An 18,385-nucleotide genomic window follows, 5' to 3' on the forward strand; every position below is an offset into this window, starting at 1 on the left:
ATTATCCGGTCATTATCACATTGCTGTTTGTGGGAACTTGCTGTGTGCAAATTGGCTGCCGCGTTTCCCACATTACAACAGTGACTGCACTCCAAAAGTACTTCATTGGCTGTAAAGTGCTTTGAAACGTCCGGTGGTCGTGACTAGTGCTATATAAATGCAAGTCTTTCTTTTCTTTTCGGGAATAGGATGTAAAATTTAAAAATTTGCTTTCCTCCTTTAAGACGCTCCTTAAAACCTACCTCTTTCACCTGCCCTAGTATCTCCTTACGTGGCTCTGTGTCAAATTTTGTCTGATAATGATCCAGTAAAGTGCCTTGGGATGTTTTACTATGTTAGAGGCGCTACATAAATGCAAGAAGTTGTTGTTGCTGTTGTCTAGGCTTTTACCATTAGCAACAAGTTCGCTCAATAAAATCCAAAACGGCGATAGATTGGGAGCAATGTTCCCTTTAACTGCGCGGCCTCAAGCCTGCGCAGTGATCTGCAGGTCCCGTGCAACCGTTTCCATGGTGTTCTAATGGAAAAAACCACGCCCGCGCGATAATTAGAATGGGCTGCGCAGCTCCTTAAATGGCCGCGCACCCCCCAAAAATTATGGGGAGTATTGACTGGGATCTGCTGAATCACTTTCATCGTTTTCTTAACTGGTGGCGCTTCAGGTGCTTCTACCTTGTCAGGGGTGCGGGTATTCATTTCCAAATGAAAATCGGGAGAGATGTACTACGAGCGGCTGATCTGATATCTCCCAAAGTGAAAAATTGCTCCCAATGGGACATATGTTCCTCCAAATCTAAATTCTCTTCAAAACAGACGTGAAGTGCATTCCCTCTGCTGCTGTGTAAGCCCAGGAGACTAAAGGTCGAGATTTGAACAGATCTTTCAGGGCTGACTTACTCAGAAGCTTGCTTGAAAATCTTCCCATGCAGCAATACCGCTCCATTAATAGGCACATTTTTTTTCCAATGTCCAATGAAGTTCAGAATCTGATTTTCCGTGGTTCAGGCACTGTTCTGAGTCTAACGCATTGACTTGAGAAGCACGGGTTTCTTGCATTGGACTTCGAATCCAAAACTGACTTTTTTGAAAGAGAGAAAGAAAGACTTGCATTTATATAGCACCTTTCACGACCACCGGATATCTCAAAGCGCTTTACAGCCAATGAAATATGTTTTTGAAGTGTAGTCACTGTTGTAATGTGGGAAACGCGGCAGCCAATTTGCGCACAAGCAAGCTTCCACAAACAGCACTGTGATAATGACCCAGATAATCTGGGTTTTTTTTGTGATGTTGGTGAGGGATAAATATTGGCCAGGACACCGGGGATAACAGCCCTGCTCTCCTTCAGAATAGTGCCGTGGGATCTTTCACGCCCACCTGAGAGGGCAGATGGGGCCTTGGTTTAACGTCTCATCCGAAAGGCGGCACCTCCCTCCCTCAGCCCTGCGCTGGAGTGGTAACAATACCGGGCATGGAAACGGGTGGACAGGAGCAAACACACATCTAAAATCCAACCATTACTGCACCACATCTGGGCATTTCATCGTGATGGTAATTACATTTAGGTTTCATTTCCCTTTATTTCCCGCTAACACACTCCTGGCCTTATACAAGAACATAAGAAATAGGAGCAGGAGTAGGTCATATGGCCCCTCGAGCCTGCTCCACCATTCAATAAGGTCATGGCTGAACTGATCTTGGCCTCAACTCCACTTCCCTGCCCGCTCCCCATAACCCTTGACTTCCCTTATCATTCAAAAATCTGTCTGTCTCCATCTTAAATATATTCAATGATCAAGCCTCCACAGCTCTTTGGGGTGGAGAATGCCAAAGATTCAGGACCTTCTGAGAGAAGAAATTCCTCCTCATAACAGTTGATGGGTGTTTTTGTGACTGGAAGGCTGTATCCAGTGGGGTTCCGCTGGGCTCAGTGGTGGGTCCCTTGCTTTTTGTGGTACATATCACTGACTTAAACTTGAATATTGAGGGTATGATTAAGAAGTTTGCAGATGACACTAAAATAGGCTGTGGCGTTGAAAATGAAGAAGAAAGCTGCAGATTGCAGGAAGATATCAATGTACCGGTCAGGTGGGCAGAACAATGACAAATGGAATTCAATCCGGATAAGTGTGAGGTAATGCATTTGGGGAGGTCTAACAAGGCAAGGGAATACACATTAAATGGTACAACACTGAAAGGTGCAGAGGAACAAAAGGACCTTGGAGTGCAGGTCCACAGATCCCTAAAGGTAGCAGGCCAGGTAGATAAGGTGGTTAAGAGGCATATGGAATACTTGCCTTTAATAGTCGAGGCATAGAATACAAGAGCAAGGAGGTTATCGCTTCTCGGCCTTTTGGCTAAGATCATGCGTAACTGACCTGACAGGGGAGTAACCATGACCCCAACGTGGTTCTCCCTGGATCAGGAAGGTGATTCTCCTATGCTTTTTGGAAATAGGAGGTGGGTGGGATGGCTTGACCCATCCACCTCCACGGAGGTGTGTGGGGGACCTGACCCATCCACCTCCATGGCACGAACCTGGTATTGCAGTACTTCCAGGAACGGTGCAGTGGCTCTAGGCCTTTTGGCTAAGAGCATTGGCGCAGAGTGATCCTTGACTGGTGCAGGGTGACCTCTGGCGTTTGTGACTTGACAAAGAATTGGAAACGGTTGGCTACGAATTTATTAAAAAAAAAAATTTAAAAAAAAATCCACCTCCACGGAGGTGTGTGGGGTTGCTGACCCATCCACCTCCATGGCACGAACCTGGTATTGCAGTACTTCCAGGAACGGTGCTTGGGCTCTAGGCCTTTTGGCTAAGAGCATTAGCGCAGGGTGATCCTTGATGTGTGCAAGGTGACCTCTGGCGTTTGTGATCTGACAAAGAATTGGAAAGATTGGCTACGATTTAAATAAAAAAAAGAGGTTATGCTTGAACTGTATAAAACACTGGTTAGGCTGTAGCTGGAGTACTGTGTGCAGTTCTGGTCACCACATTACAGGAAAGATGTGATTATACTGGAAAGAGTGCAGAGGAGATTTACAAGAATGTTGCCTGGACTGGAGAATTTTGGCTATGAGGAAAGATTGGAGATGGTGGGTCTGTTTTCTTTCGAACAGAGGAGGCTGAGGGGAGACCTAATTGAGGTGTATAAAATTATGAGGGGCCTGGATAGGGTGGATAGGAAGGACCTGTTTCCCTTGGCAGAGAGGTCAACAACCAGAGAACATAGATGTAAAGTAATTGGGGGAAGGTTTAGAGGAGCTATGAGGGGAAATTTCTTCACCCAGAGGGTAGTGGGGGTTTGGAACTCACTGCCTGAAAGGGTAGTAGAGGCAGAAACCCTCACCACATTTAAAAAATACTTGGATGTGCACTTAATGTGCCGTTACCTACAGGGCTACGGACCAAGAGCAGGAAAGTGGGATTAGGCTGGATAGCGCTTGGCCGGCCGGCGCGGACACGATGGACTGAAATGGCCTCTTTCCGTGATGTAAATTTCTATGATTCTATCTATGGTTTCCATTTTAAATGGGCGTCACCTTATTGTTAAACCATGCCCTCTAGTTCCAGATTTCCCCTCGAGGGGAAACATCCTCTCTGCATTTACTCTGTCGAGCCCCCTCAGAATCTCATATGTTTCAATAAGATCACCTCTCGTTCTTCTCAACTCCAATGAGTACAGGCCCAACCTGCTCAACCTTTCTTCATAAGACAACCCCTTGGTCTCAGGAATCAACCTTGTGAACCTTCTCTGAACTGCCTCCAATGCAAGTATATCCTTCCTTAAATAAGGAGACCAAAACTTGTTGGATTACTGTAAATGAATGAATCCTAACAATTCCTGATGTATGCTGTGCACTTACATCAATCAGCTTTACTGACGTTTACATTGAACAATTGCAATGTATCACTGTTCAGCTTTCTGAGCATTAGCTGTGCAGATCAACATACCGCAAACATTGTCACTCTTTGTTGCTCCTGTGCTACTTCAATTGAAAGCCCTTGTCCTGGTTCTGGCTGTTTGCCAGCCTGATTATAGTAAGCCAATTTTTCTCCAAGAAGATTGCTGAAGCATCCTTGTCCTGGAATCCGGAATGAATCCATTCCAACTTTCAAAATTTTTCCAAGTACTGCACATTATAGCCCATTATTAGTTGGCAGCTTAGCCGAGAAGGAAAAAAAACATTTATATTGCGCCTTTCATGACCTCGGGTCGTCTCAAAGCACATTACAGCCAATGAAGTACATTTTGGAATGTAGTCACTCTTGTAATGCAGGAAAGGCAACCTCCAATTTGCACACAGCAAGCTCCCACAAACCACAATGAAATAATGACCAGAGAACCTGTTTATTTAGTGATATTGCTTGAGGGATAAATATTGGCCAGGTCAAATAGGAGAACTCCTCTGCTCTTCTTCAAAATAGCACCATGGGATCTCTTACATCCATCTGAGAGGGCAAACGGGGCCTCGATTTAACATCTCATCCAAAAGATAGCACCTCCAACAGTGTAGCACTCCCTCAGCACTGCACTGGAGTGTCAGCCTAGATTTTGTGCACAAGTCTCTCGAAGTGGGACTTGAACCTACAGCCTTCTGGTGCTGAGGCGAGTGTGCTAGCCACTGAATTGATTTGAGGCTCATAGGTGAAAAATAACCATGCGGTCTTGATATGGCACTGGGAGCCTGTGGAACAGTGTCGCAGCAAAATCTGGGTCTTGAGAGTAACCTGGAAAAAATGGTGATAAAATGTTGTGCAATGTAGGGTTGGGACTTTTTCATGGCCACTTACTGCTATAAGGACCATTGTGATCTAGATATTACGGCTATTTTGAGTGATAGTAGGAACAGTTGCAGAAATCCCAATGTACCGTTTAACGTGTCAGTAATGGGGTAGTTTTATGACTTGTGGTTCTGGTGAAAACCTTGCCCGAATGTCCGCTATGTTCTCCCAGTGCTTGGGGCTGCCCATCAGTAGCAGAAAATCGGAAAATTAACGTCAAATGCTTTACAGCAGTGGGCCGATAACAGTCATTGCCTCAAATGTTAGGGACGTATTCTCTAAGTTACCATCCCTTTCCTGCCAGCTTTCCTGAAGGTGCTGGATCATACTTTGAAATGCTTCCATATTTGCCCAATGGCCATTCTTCATCCGTGAATCGATACAGCAATTGTCAGCAGGCTATTTGACTATAAAGGCGGCACAGCCAGCTCCAAACCTATCATCGCTCAATGCCTGGGCACATATATTTTCCAGCAAGGGCCACTGGACAGTGCTGAAGAGTAAGAACCGGACCTAACCTGAGGATGTTGGGCCTATTATGGCTGCCCCTGTCACCACCTTGGCTGATATCGTAGTGTATTTGCTTCATGGGTTCTTTGCTTAAAAGTTCATCGCTACACATTTGCTGTAAAGAACTAACTGATTTATAAGCAAAGTTTAACAGTCAAACTGAACACTCCCAGTTCATCCACCAGGCTCACAACTGCATGTCTCAGCATGGAGAACCTGAACTCAATTAACTGGGGTTTTATTGAGTCTTGTAAACATCATGTTTAATCATGGCTAAGCCACTCACAGTGCAACAGCTCCACAACTATTTTAAGTTGCACCTGTAAATCAAGCGCCCCCTGATTAAAGGGGGGCACTAAAACCGACACAATAAACAATTTAAACTTTTGACGGTAATCTTAAATCAAATCAAAATTTGGTTGCCGGGGGTGATGATGCACTCCAATCCCTCCGGTGCCCACCTCTCGCGGAAGGCCGCGAGCGTACCGGTGGACACCGCGTGCTCCATCTCCAGGGACACCCTGGCTCAGATATAACTGCGGAAGAGAGGCAGGCAGTCGGGCTGAACGACCTCCTCGACCGCCCGCTGCCTGGACCGGTTGATGGCCCCCTTGGCCGTGCCCAGGAGCAGTCCTATGAGGAGGCCTTCCGACCTGCCCGCTCCCCTCCGCACAGGGTGCCCAAAGATCAGGAGTGTGGGACTGAAGTGCAACCAGAATTTGAGGATCAGACCCTTCAAATAATGGAACAAGGGCTGCAACCTCGCACATTCAACATAGACATGGAACACGGACTCCTTCAGACCGCAGAAATTGCAGGACCCTGGGGCCTTCTGGCTGCTGTTCAAAAACAGCCCTGAGATCCACGGCACTGCTGGAAGAAAAAAGATTTTACTTACATTTTTAGGCCACCCTTGTCTTGCTGTTCATTTCCCTCAGATCTTCCAATGTGAGAAGGGTCCAGATGCAAGGTCTACTACGATCAATGTCTACTGGCGACCTTCAAAATGGGTGGCTTTCCTGTGAATCTGGAAGAGCACTGGGCAGGAGGGCTATAAATACTTGCTTCATTTCCATTACAACAGTGACTACACTCCAAAAGTACTTCATCAGCTGTAAGGCGCTTTGAGATGGCCAGTGGCCATGAAAGGCGCTTTATCTATTCTAGTCTTTCGTTCTTTCAACCTCATTACCAGGCCTGCCTTTGCTTGTGCCTATTGTTGGCTCATGCATTCTGTCTCCACTCCTCGCTGAAGTCTCTAGGCAATAGAAAGCGGTGGCGATGCAACGCCATGAGTCCAACCCCTCTTTTCCTCTGTTTTACGCCTAGGCACTGAGTATTTCCCAAATGCATTGGGCAGGAAAATCAATCTTCATTTCTTTGTTGCAACTGGCAAACGTCAAGACCATCTCTATTAACATTAGCGCACGAAACAGGGGAACAGACAATGCATTGAAGTGTTCAATCTACTCATTAAATGGCATCGGACAGGCAAAGAAGGCAAGAATGAAAGAAATGAGAAAAATAAACCTCTTTGCTTTTGGGATCAGAAAAATATTACAGAAAAACGATATTTTCAGTTGTGTTTTCAAACCAGCAATTTATAATGTCCCAAAGCACTTCACATGCTATAAACTGTGTTATCATTGTCGTTATGTATTGAAAAAAATGCAATTTGTTTTGCATACAGCAAGATCCTGCAAGCAGTGACGAACAGCCAGTGAATCTGTTTTTTATTTGATGGTGTTGATTGAGGGGTAACATTCGTTCTTAAATTACATCAGTAACTGCACTCAAAAAGTACTTCATTGGCTTAGTGTCAGCTGTGGCTCAGTGGGTAGCACACTCGCCTCTGTAGTCCGAAGGTTCTGGGTTCAGGTCCCACTCCACGAACTTGAGCACATAAATCTAGGCTGACACTCAATCAACGTAACAACAAAATAGATTATCTAGTCATTATTGCTGTTTGTGGGAGCTTGCTGTGTGCAAATTGCTTGCTGCATTTCCCATATTACAACAGTGAATACACTTCAAAAAGTACTTTATTGGCTGTAAAGTGCTTTGAGACGTCCAGTGGCCATGAAAAGCGCTATATAAATTTAAGTCTTTCTTTTTTCTTATTTAATAAATACTGCAACAAATGAGTTTAACATCTCATCTGAAGGATATCACCTCTGACAACACAGCAATTCAGTGCCAGCTGATCTGGAACAGAAAGCTAGTATCAGTGTTGGTGACCATGAAACTACCGGATTGTTGGAAAAACCCATCCGGTTCCCTAATGTCCTTTAGGGAAGGAAATCTGCCATCCTTACCCGAGTTGAGAAGGAATTTCTTCTCCCAGAGTGTTGTGAATCTGTGGAATTCTCTGCCCAAGGAAGCAGTTGAGGCTAGCTCATTGAATGTATTCAAATCACAGATAGATAGATTTTTAACCAATAAGGGAATTAAGGGTTATGGGGAGTGGGCGGGTAAGTGGAGCTGAGTCCACGGCCAGATCAGCCATGATCTTTTTGAATGGCAGAGCAGGCTCGAGGGGCTAGATGGCCTACTCCTGTTCCTAATTCTTATGTTCTTATGTTCTTATATGTGACTCTAGATCTACAGCAATGTGGTTGACTCTTAACTGCCCTCTGAAATGGCCTAGCAAACCACTCAGTTGTATCAGGCGGCTCACCATCACTTTCTCAAGGGCAATTGGGCAATAAATGCTGACCTTGCCAGTGACGAACACATCCCATGAACAAGTACTTTTTTTTAAAAGCTTGGCTTGTACACTGAACATGAGGCTTGAGTGCATGTGGTGGCTCAGGAACTACGACAGGCCTTTGAAGGGGAACTCGACAAGTTCCTGAGATAAGAGGACATTTCCAGAGAGCAAGTTGCTACCTCTCAATCTGCAAGTTGCAAGTTGTGATTGGGAGGATTTATGAGCTATCAAGTTCTCCTGGAACTTGCTTGATTGCCTTAGGCGGTTGAAGAATTTCCAAGTTTTTCCGAAATTGGCCACGGGTTTTTTTCCTCTTGTCTTTGCCTCTCTCAGGAGATACCATCGGTGAACGTTGTACAAGGTCGCATCACTATCTGGCTCGGTGAGCTTGATAGACCTTTCCTTGCTCTTTCCGTCTGTTCATATGTAACCCACAACCTTCAATCTTAGAAAAATACTCAGTGTACTTACCACCTCTACAATATTACGTAAGATTTGTAAATAAGAAAAGGAAAAATATTATTTTCCAATTCTCCATTTACCATTGAATAATATTTGCTAAAAAATGATTAAAAACCAACAATACTGCAACAGTAATATGTGATATTTTATTATTCCCTTTTCAGTCAAAATGGGCGACAGCAGGCTGTCTTAGGCGAAATATGGGCACTAGCCCGGCTATATGAAGTGGAAAGTCTAGCCCTATCATTTTGTCCTACTTTAGTGTTCGCTGTGGCTCAGTGTGTAACACCCTTGCTGCTGAGTCAGAAGGTTCAAGTCCCACCTCAGAGAGTTGAGCACAAAAATCTAGGCTGACACTCTAGTGTAGTACTGAGGGAGTGCTGTACTGTCAGAGGTGCCGTCTTTTGGATGAGAAGTTAAACCGAGACCATGTCTGCTCTCTCAGGTGGATGTAAAGGATCCCATGGCACTATTTCAAAGAAGTGCAGTGGAATTCTCCCCGGTGTCCTGGCCAATATTTATCTCTCAGTCAGCATCATCATCATCACACTAAAACAATCATCTGGTCATTATCACATTACTGTTTGTGGGAGCTTGCTGTGCGCATCATTATCATCATCATAGGCGGTCCCTCGTATCAAGGATGACCTGCTTCCACGCCAAAAAGGGATGAGTTCACAGGTCTTTCAATGAAGGACCTGATATTTCAGGTCCTGAACTACATATTGAAGGGTGGAAGATACCTATGCATGGAGTTTTTTAACGTGTGGTGGCCGTTGCACACCACACGGGCTTGACAGAGCTAGGTCTTGGTCCAGTGGCAAGGATTAACCAAGACGACTAGAGACCAGCTCTGCTGCACGGACCTAGTGCGCACACATATTGCAATGTGGGCTGGGCCCGTGCTGCCCCTGGGCCCTCGCCTCTTCTGGGCCCCGATCACATCACTCCATGATCTCTCGCCGCTCCTTCGTCCCGACCTCGCCGCTCCTGCTGTACTTGCCCATGCTCCAATCAGTGACCTGGCCCGTGGTGACATCCAATCCAGTCACCCTCTTCAACATTACAACATTACCATTATAACAGTGACTTCATTGGTTGTGAAGCACTTTGGGATGTGATCCGACGGTCGTGAGAGGTGCTGTATAAATGCATGTCTTTCTTGCTTTCTTTTTTGATAGACCTGTAAAATACTAACTGCCAAGACTGGGAGGACCCATGGCTTTACGCATCTCAGCCACTGGAGAACTGCACAATTACTTCCGAACCCTACAGAAAAGACCTTCCTATGATTTGAGGGAGCTCGGAATGGAATATTGTGGAACAGCTTGAAGGAGATGTGCTGGTCTGGAATCTGTTAACTTGGACCCAAAGTGCCCATGTCAATGTGCACCGAGATTGTTGTCCAGGAGCTTATATCATCTCTTCAATTCCCACCAAATGTCCTTTTTCCTCAACCCAAATTGGTGAATGGCTGGCTTCCAGTTCCTCATCCAAGTAGCCACTTTTTTTTATATGCCAGCCGAGAACAACAACAACAGCTTGTATTTATATAGCGCCTTTAACATAGTGAAACGTCCCATGGCGCTTCAAAGGAGTGTTAAAAGACAAAAAATTGACACCATGCCACATAAGAAGAAATTACAGCACATGACCAAAAGCTTGGTCAAAGAGGTATGTTTTAAGGAGCATCTTAAAGGAGGAGACAGAGGTAGAGAAGCAGAGAGGTTTAGGGAGGAAGTTCCAGAGCTCAGGGCCTAGGCAACAGAAGGCACGGCCACCAATGATTGAGTGGTTATAATCAGGGATACTCAAGAGGGCAGAATTTGAGGAGCGCAGATATCTTGGCGGGGTGGGGGGAGGAGGTGGTTGTGAGACTGAAGGAGATTACAGAGATAGAGAGGGGCGAGGCCATGGAGGGATTTGAAAACAAGGATGATAATTTTGAAATCGAGGCGTTGCTTAACTGGGCGCCAATGTAGATCAGTGAGCATAGATGTGATAGGTGAGCGGGACTTGGTGCAAGTTAGGATATGGGTTGCAGAGTTTTTTTAATGACCTCAAGTTTACGTAGGGTAGAATGTAGGAGGCCAGCCAGGAGTGCGTTGGAGTAGTCAAGTCTAGAGGTAATAAAGGTATGAATGAGGGCTTCAGCAGCGGATGAGTTGAGGCAGGGGTGGAGAAGGCGGGTGTCAGAGGTCATTGAAGCTTGAAGGGCTGAATGGCTTAATCCTCTTCCTAAGTCATCTCAATTCTGTCTCAGCTGAAACTTACCCACGTGCATTAGTCCATCAGGAGTCACCATATGGTGATCAGGAAAGAGACACATGGCCGAATTTTTTCACCCTGCAACTGTAGCGCCCCCATCATACAGCCAGCTAAGATCAACTAGCTTACTCTGTGCCAATCAAGAATTACATTTGGCATCTTCCTGGTGTGGACGTCTTAGCAAAAGGAAGAACTTGCATTTATATAGCGCCTTATCGCATGCCAAAGCACTTTACAGCCATGGACTACTTTTGAAATACTCTCACAGTTGTTATGTAGGAAATGTGACAGTACCACACTGGTGGAAATGTTTAATTTTAACATTAATTCCTACTGACATCATCTGGGAGGACAATAGAATGGAGCTGAATTTGCGTTCGGCGAGAAAATCATCAATTCGATTTGCTTCAGGGTTCTTGTCACTACAAATGAGGGAATTCAACTGTGTATATGTTAATTCACCTCCCATATGCTAGGTTCAATGACTCCTTTGCACGGGGCCTAGTGAGATTCTGCCACTCAGCACCCAGAAAGGCTGCACTGACATGACGTGTTGCGTTGATATCACAGTGGCATTGATTTCCATTCAAGAAAGTTTGTCGTTTAGTAATTAACCAGTACTGCATGCCTGCTGCTGAAACCCTCATCCATGCCTTTGTTGCCTTTAGACTTGCCTATTCCAATGCTCTCCAGATCAGCCGTCCACCTTGCACCCTCTGTAAACTTGAGCTCATCCATAACTCTACTGCCCACAACCTAACTCGCACCGAGTCCCGCTCACCCATCACCCCTGTGTTCACTGATCGACATTGGCTCCCGGTCCAGCAATGCCTCGATTTTAAAATTCTCATTCTTGTTTTCTAATCCCTCCATGGCCTTTGCCCTCTTTATCTCTAACCTCCTCCAGCCCTACAACCCTCCGCGATCTCTGCACTCCTCCAGTTCTGGCCTCTTGTGCATCCCCGATTTGTATTGTTCTACCATTGGCAGTCAGGCCTGAAGCCGCCTTGGTCCTAAGCTCCCTAAACCTCTTTGCCTCGCTACCAACTCTCCTCCTTTAAGACGCCCCTTAAAACCTACCTCTTTGACCAAGGTTTTGTTCACCTGCCCTAATATCTCCTTATGTAGCTCAATGTCAAATTTTGTTTGATAACGCTCCTGTGAAGTTTCTTGAGGTATGTCATGCTGCATTAGAGGCGCTATATAAATGCAAGTTTTTGTTGCTAGGTTCCGCCCCTCCATCCCGGGCATGCTGAGTTCCTGCCAACATGAAATCTGCCCCTAGTGGAGAGCCTGGTTAGATCTATCTGAATTACCTCATAAAAAACCGACAAAGGTAGCCCAACAATTCTAGTAGCTAGCATGATCTATCATGCAGAATGGTTCCCTCTTCCCCATATGGTGATTTGGAAAGATACAGTTCTCCAATAACCTAGCATAATATATTGCCAAGTAAAACTGTTAGAGGAGATTCAGATTCTGGAAACTGACTGTCTCCCTAATCAGTTTTTCTGACGAATGTAAATTTCGAAGATGTCTGTGCTGCATAAGTACAGAATAATCATACCACTGAGAATGAACAGGCAGGTGTGGAAAGTTTCTTATGAAAGCCACATCTGGCTCTGTAGTTCCTGTTTGCCCACGCTAGTTCCTGGCTCATTGATGTCCTTGAGGGAAATTCAGAATGTGCTGAGCCTGTTGCTGCCTCTGGTCACTGCTGTCTGTTGGTAGACGCGTGGCAAAGCAAGGCTTCAGTAAACGCCTTTAAGAAGCAATCAACGGGATAACAGGCAACTTCTGAATGACCCAAGGGTACTGAAAATTCTCTGTGGCATAAATGTTGAGGGCACTGATGACCTTCACTGTCATTTACAGTATGACCCTCATCCATTGCACCAAGTAAACTGAAGTTGAGCTTTCCTTAGCCACAGAATGTCAAATGTAATTTATTTCTGATTAGGTCATATCTCTGAAAATGAAATTTGATGGATAAAGTATCCTATTGCACTATTCAAAGAAAAACAAATGGTTCTCCTGGTCTCTTGCAGAGACTAGATAAGCTTGGATCATTCTTCTTAGAGCAGAGAAGGTTAAGGGGAGAGGTGTTCAAAATTATGAGGGGTTTTGATAGAGTAGATAGGGAGAAATTGTTTTCTCTGGAAGAAGGGTCGGTAACTAGAGGGCATGGATTTAAAATAATTGGCAAAAAAGCCAGGGGGGGAGAAGAGGAGAATTTTTTTTACTCAGTGAATTGTTATGATCTTGAAAGCACTGCCTGAAAGAAAATTCGACAGTAACTTTCAAAAGGGAATTGGATTTCTACTTAAAAAGGAAATATTTGCAGGGCTACGGGGCAAGAGAAGTAGAGTGGAACTAATTGGTAGCTCTTTCACAGAGCCGGACCTGGCACAATGGGCCGAATGGCCTCATTCTGTGCTGTACGATTCTGGCGGCTGGATTTTCAGGTGGTTTGCGACCGGGCTTTCGCTGCGTTTTGACCCTCCGCGGTGAAAACCCGGTCGCTAAGTCAGCCTGGGCGAGATCCCCGGCTCCTTGTACGCAGCGGTGATGGTACGTACCGCCAGGGAGAGCTGCGCTGGACATGTAACGATGCGGATTGCGATACCGTCCGAGTTTCGGCACTCACCCAACCCGTACGCCGCACCCGGAACACCGACAGGTAAAACCCGTCGGTGCAGCCTGCCAGCAGCGGTAAGCTAGAAAACCTGCAAAAAAGGTAAGTTAATGTTTTTTTTTTTGCAGCGATTAGGTAGTTAAGGGTCTTGGTAATATATTTTTTTAATGTTTTCTTCCCCCCTCCCAAGGCCTCACTCGCAGCGCAAACGACCCTGCACTAAAGTTGGCGAAACTCGCGTTTTGTGCCGCGAATGATTGTGCAACGTCTCTCTTTGCGATGCGACCCTGGCACTGACCCCAAAGACCAAACGTTCGGCCTAAATTCAGTAACACAGCGAAAACAGTCATTTTCACGTATCACTACCGTTTTTGCCCAAAAACCCCAAAACCCGAAAATCTGTAACTATCCTCAAAAATGGACTGGTTACTGTCCTTATTTTGTATTTTTCATTTCTTGTAAGAAAAGGAAGACCTTAAATATCTTATATTTTTCATATGCATTAAGTAAATTAGAACCTTTTAGTGTAGCAAAGTTTGAATAGCTGGTTCCATTTACATAACAGATCAAAGTGGTTTATTCCGCAATGAATTCATTAGTAGCAGCGTTCCTTTGATGTGAAAGATCAGTTTTTGTCTACATATAGATTTCCGCATTATTAGTGGAATTGTGCATATCTTCCAGAATATTCAACATTGCATCTGGGACAACTTTTCACCATTGTTAATTGTATTTATGTATAAAATGTGTCTGCAATCTCTACTTCAAAAGAAGCACCAGAAAGTGATCGATTCTGATGCCCAAGAGGTTAAAAGCTGAAATTTGAAACAAGCTTTCTTCAAAATCTAGGGTTTACTTAGAATGAAAGTTTCCTTAATTCTTTGCTTGAGGGACATGTAAATTGATACAGAACATTTTGTCACGGCAGAAACCAGAACTTTGTTTATCAAATTTACAAGAATGCTTATGTTCAATCCAATTATATTCTTACAATGGGCAAATGACCTATTATGGACCTCACTGTAGAATGTTAAAATACATTATACTTTCAGCATTCACTAATTTTTATGCTTCATATTACTATTTAATTGGGAATAAAGGTCCTAATTTCTTTTGTGTATAATATCTGTATTGAAAACAGATTACTGTTAGTGGATAACTTTAAGTTTCTTAGTAATGAACCGATGGGCGTTTGGGGCGATAACTTTTGCGGGAATGCAAAAATATCACTGGGCGAGACACAATTGAATCCGACGCGAACTTCCAGTTCAGTGCTCCAGGAGGGAAGTGGCGCGCTAATTCAAGTGCTAAAGGGAGCGAGAAGGGCAGTAGTGGTACAATGTCCCGTGCAGCGCTGTCAGATTCACAGGCTCCTCCCCTCCCTTAAAGGGAAAGGCCAATGCTAAGGTCAGTGGAGGCTAAGCCACCTGTGATCCGCGGAGCAGACCCACCACCCTAAGAGAGCGCAGGGCTGATCAATTGTGGCTTGAAAAAACATCAAAATAAAGCATACTGGAGACATACATAAAATTTGGCCAACCTGTCCATCGCTGCCTTTAATTGCCAAGCGGCCGGCCGAGGTCATGAAGCGGAAGCGAATTTTACATCCAGGGCAATAACGGGGCTCTGCATACCAGATGACATCACAATGTCCAGTGCGCAGGAGATCGGGGCGGTAAGTTTTAGCGCTGGCGCCAACCCGCCATGAAAGTTCACGGGCGTTGGTAATTTCGCCGCGCCCGGTCGGTAAGGCGTTAGCACCCCGTTATCACCCCCCAGAGGCACTAACAGGAGGCGCAAAGGAGGCAAATTTCTCCCCTCTTCACACCTAATAAGGTTCACCGACAGGAATCACTTTTAGACCTGAAAGAAGACAGTTCCATAAAAGACCCAAAATTGTGATATCTCAGCTTTAACAGAACCAAACTACAGCCAAGTGTAGCAACAACCTGTATTTACATAATTTTAAAGTAGACCAGCGCTTCATCGAGGAGTTTGGGTAAAATAAGAATATTTTCTTTGCAGAATAAATAAAATATTGATACATGAATCATTCTGCTACGGACGGGACAAAATCACAGTCTGGGGAACGCAGAAGTAGAAAAGCTCGGCTGCAAATATCCAGCTGACTGGCTTGGTAACTCATGCAGTAGAACACTGGACTTGCCCTTTGGGGACTCCTGTTCAAATTCCAGCCTCAGCTGTTATTCAAACATAGCCATCCTCGCTCTTTGGGAATTCACATGGTTCTCAGTCAGTCAGGTGTTTTTTGGCAGTCACTCGGTGGTCTGTCCTAAACGGAGAGGAGACCTCGGAGCTGCAATGAGTTGGGCAACTCCCTCAATCCAGATCCCAAGTCCACAGTACAAATATGTCACTGTTCAGTGTCAGCTGTGGCTCAGTGGGTAGCACACTTGCCTCTGAGTCAGAAGTTTGTGAGTTCAAGTCCCACTCCAGGATCTTGGGCACATGAATCTAAGCCGTCACTCCAGTGCAGTACTGAGGGAGTGCTGCACCATCGGCGATGCCGTCTTTCGGATGAGATGTTAAACCCGTCTGCCCTCTCAGGTGGATGTAGGATGCAGGAAAAATGCAGGGAACAGCGCCAGCCCTTATACATGGCCTTCTTCGACTTTACAAAGGCCTTTGACACTGTCAACCGCGAGGGTCTATGAAGCGTCATCCTCCGTTTCGGATGCCCCCAAAAGCTCGTCACCATCTCATGCCATGCAGGCCGTGATCCTTATCAACGGATCCATTACAGACCCAATCTACGTCCGGAGCGGGGTCAAACAGGGCTGCATCATCGCCCCAACCCTCTTCTCAATCTTCCTCGCTGCCATGCTCCACCTCACAGTCAACAAGCGCCCAGCTGGAGTGGAACTAAACTACAGAACCAGTGGGAACCTGTTCAACCTGCGCCGTCTTCAGGCCAGGGCCAAGACCACCCCAACCTCTGTTGTCAATCTACAGTACGCGGAAGACGCCTGCATCTGCGCACATACAGAGGCTGAACTCCAGGACATAGTCGACGTATTTGCTGAGACATACGAAAGCATAGGCCTTATGCTAAATATCCATAAGGCAAATGTCCTCCACCAGTCTGTCCTCGCCGCACAGCACTGCCCCCTCATCAAGATCCATGGCGTGGCGCTAGACAACATGGACCATTTCCCATACCTCGGGAGCCTCTTATCAACAAGAGCAGACATTGACGATGAGATCCAACACCGCCTCCAGTGCACCAGTGCAACCTTTGGCCGCCTGAGAAAAAGAGTGTTTAAAGTCCAGGCCCTCAAAACTGCCACCAAGCTCATGGTCTACAGGGCTGTAATAATACCCGCCCTCCTGTATGGCTCAGAGACGTGGACCATGTACAGTAGACACCTCAAGTCACTGGAGAAATACCACCAACGATGCCTCCGCAAGATCCTACAAATCTCCTGAGAGGACAGACGCACCAACGTTAGCGTCCTCGACCAGGCCAACATCCCCAGCATTGAAGCACTGACCACACTTGATCACCTCCGCTGGGCAGCCACATTATTTGCATGCCAGGCACGAGACTCATTCATGGCAAGCGAGCCAAAGGTGGACAGAGGAAATGTTACAAGGGCACCCTCAAAGCCTCCCTGATAAAGTGCAACATCCTCACTGACACCTGGGAGTCCCTGGCCAAAGATCGCCCGAAGTGAAGGGAGGGCGCTGAGCATCTCGAGTCTCATCGCCGAGAGCATGCAGAAATCAAGTGCAGCCAGCAGAAAGAGAGTGCGGCAAACCAGTCCCACACACCCTTTCCCTCAACGACTATCTGTCCCACCTGTGACAGGGACTGTGGCTCTCGTATTGGACTGTTCAGCCACCTAAGGACTCATTTTAAGAGTGGAAGCAAGTCTTCCTCGATTCCGAGGGACTGCCTATGATGATGATGATAAACTCCTCTGCCCTTTCAGGTGGATGTAAAAGATCCCATGGCACTATTTCAAAGAAGAACAGGGGAACTATCCCTGGTGTCGTGGCCAATATTTATCCCTCAATCAACATAACAAGAACAGATTATCTGGTCATTATCACATTGCTGTTTGTGGGAGCTTTCTGTGCGCAAGTTGGCTGCTGCGTTCCCCACATTACAACAGTGACTACAATCTAAAAGTACTTCACTGGCTGTAAAGCACTTTGACACGTCTGGTGGCCGTGAAAGGTGCTATATAAATGCAAGTCATTCCTCCTTTTTTCTTTTAAATTGACACAAAAACAGTCACTGCTCTTTGAAATCCTATTGGTGGCAGGATTGGGACAGCCGCGAATGCTAGTGTGCCTGGAATGCCAGTCCACTCTGAGGGTGACCTGCAGAGGAATTTTTCTAGTGAACCCTACTGTGTTGGAGCTCTCCCGATGACCCAGTAGGCTAGGTAATGGCACCATCCATCGTCAGGGCTGAGCCACACAGAGAATTTGATACCAGGTTCTAATCCTAGTCTGTGCTGTGTTTGCTGGCCGGAGTTGGGACACCAACCGGATGCTACAATTGCCTTCCACAGCACTGAATTAGGGAAGGTGAAAAACCAGCTAAGATTCTCGATTGCTATCCACTGACTCCTAATGGAACATGCGTTTGTGGATGCCGAGTGAGAAAAGGATTACGCTTGGCTCTGAGGCCCTACAACTTAGGGGGCTGTATTTTTGGCTCATTGCCGTCTCCGTTTTCGCCCCAGTGGGGTGGCAATGACGGCGGTAAGCTCTTCTGGGCAGGCGGCCAGTTTCCAGCGCCCCTCTGGGGTTTTTGGGGCCGGTTCTTTAGCTCGAGATTTTCACATGCTAAGCGGCCCAGCGCCCCTAAGAGGGTGTGCAACATCTCCTTTAGTGCTCCGCCCCACACTCAGGGCCCCGCTGCCAATTTTGCTGACTGAGGCGCAAACTGTTTCCAGGAGGTATCAGGACTGCCCCGCCGCCATTATTGCCCCGAAATCTTAAAAGCCGAAAGTCCAGCCTACAACCTGTCAAGAGTTAGGCT

The 18,385-nt window shown here is 46.0% G+C and overlaps 1 pseudogene; it reads left to right on the top strand.

Annotated features, from left to right (window-relative positions):
• The first annotated feature begins 2,337 nt into the window (after window positions 1-2,337).
• Window positions 2,338-2,575, top strand: LOC139229450 (U2 spliceosomal RNA; annotated as a pseudogene).
• Window positions 2,576-18,385: the final 15,810 nt, after the last annotated feature.

This window comes from Pristiophorus japonicus, chromosome 18 (assembly GCF_044704955.1).
Source record: "Pristiophorus japonicus isolate sPriJap1 chromosome 18, sPriJap1.hap1, whole genome shotgun sequence".
Classification (NCBI taxonomy): Eukaryota; Metazoa; Chordata; class Chondrichthyes; family Pristiophoridae; genus Pristiophorus; species Pristiophorus japonicus.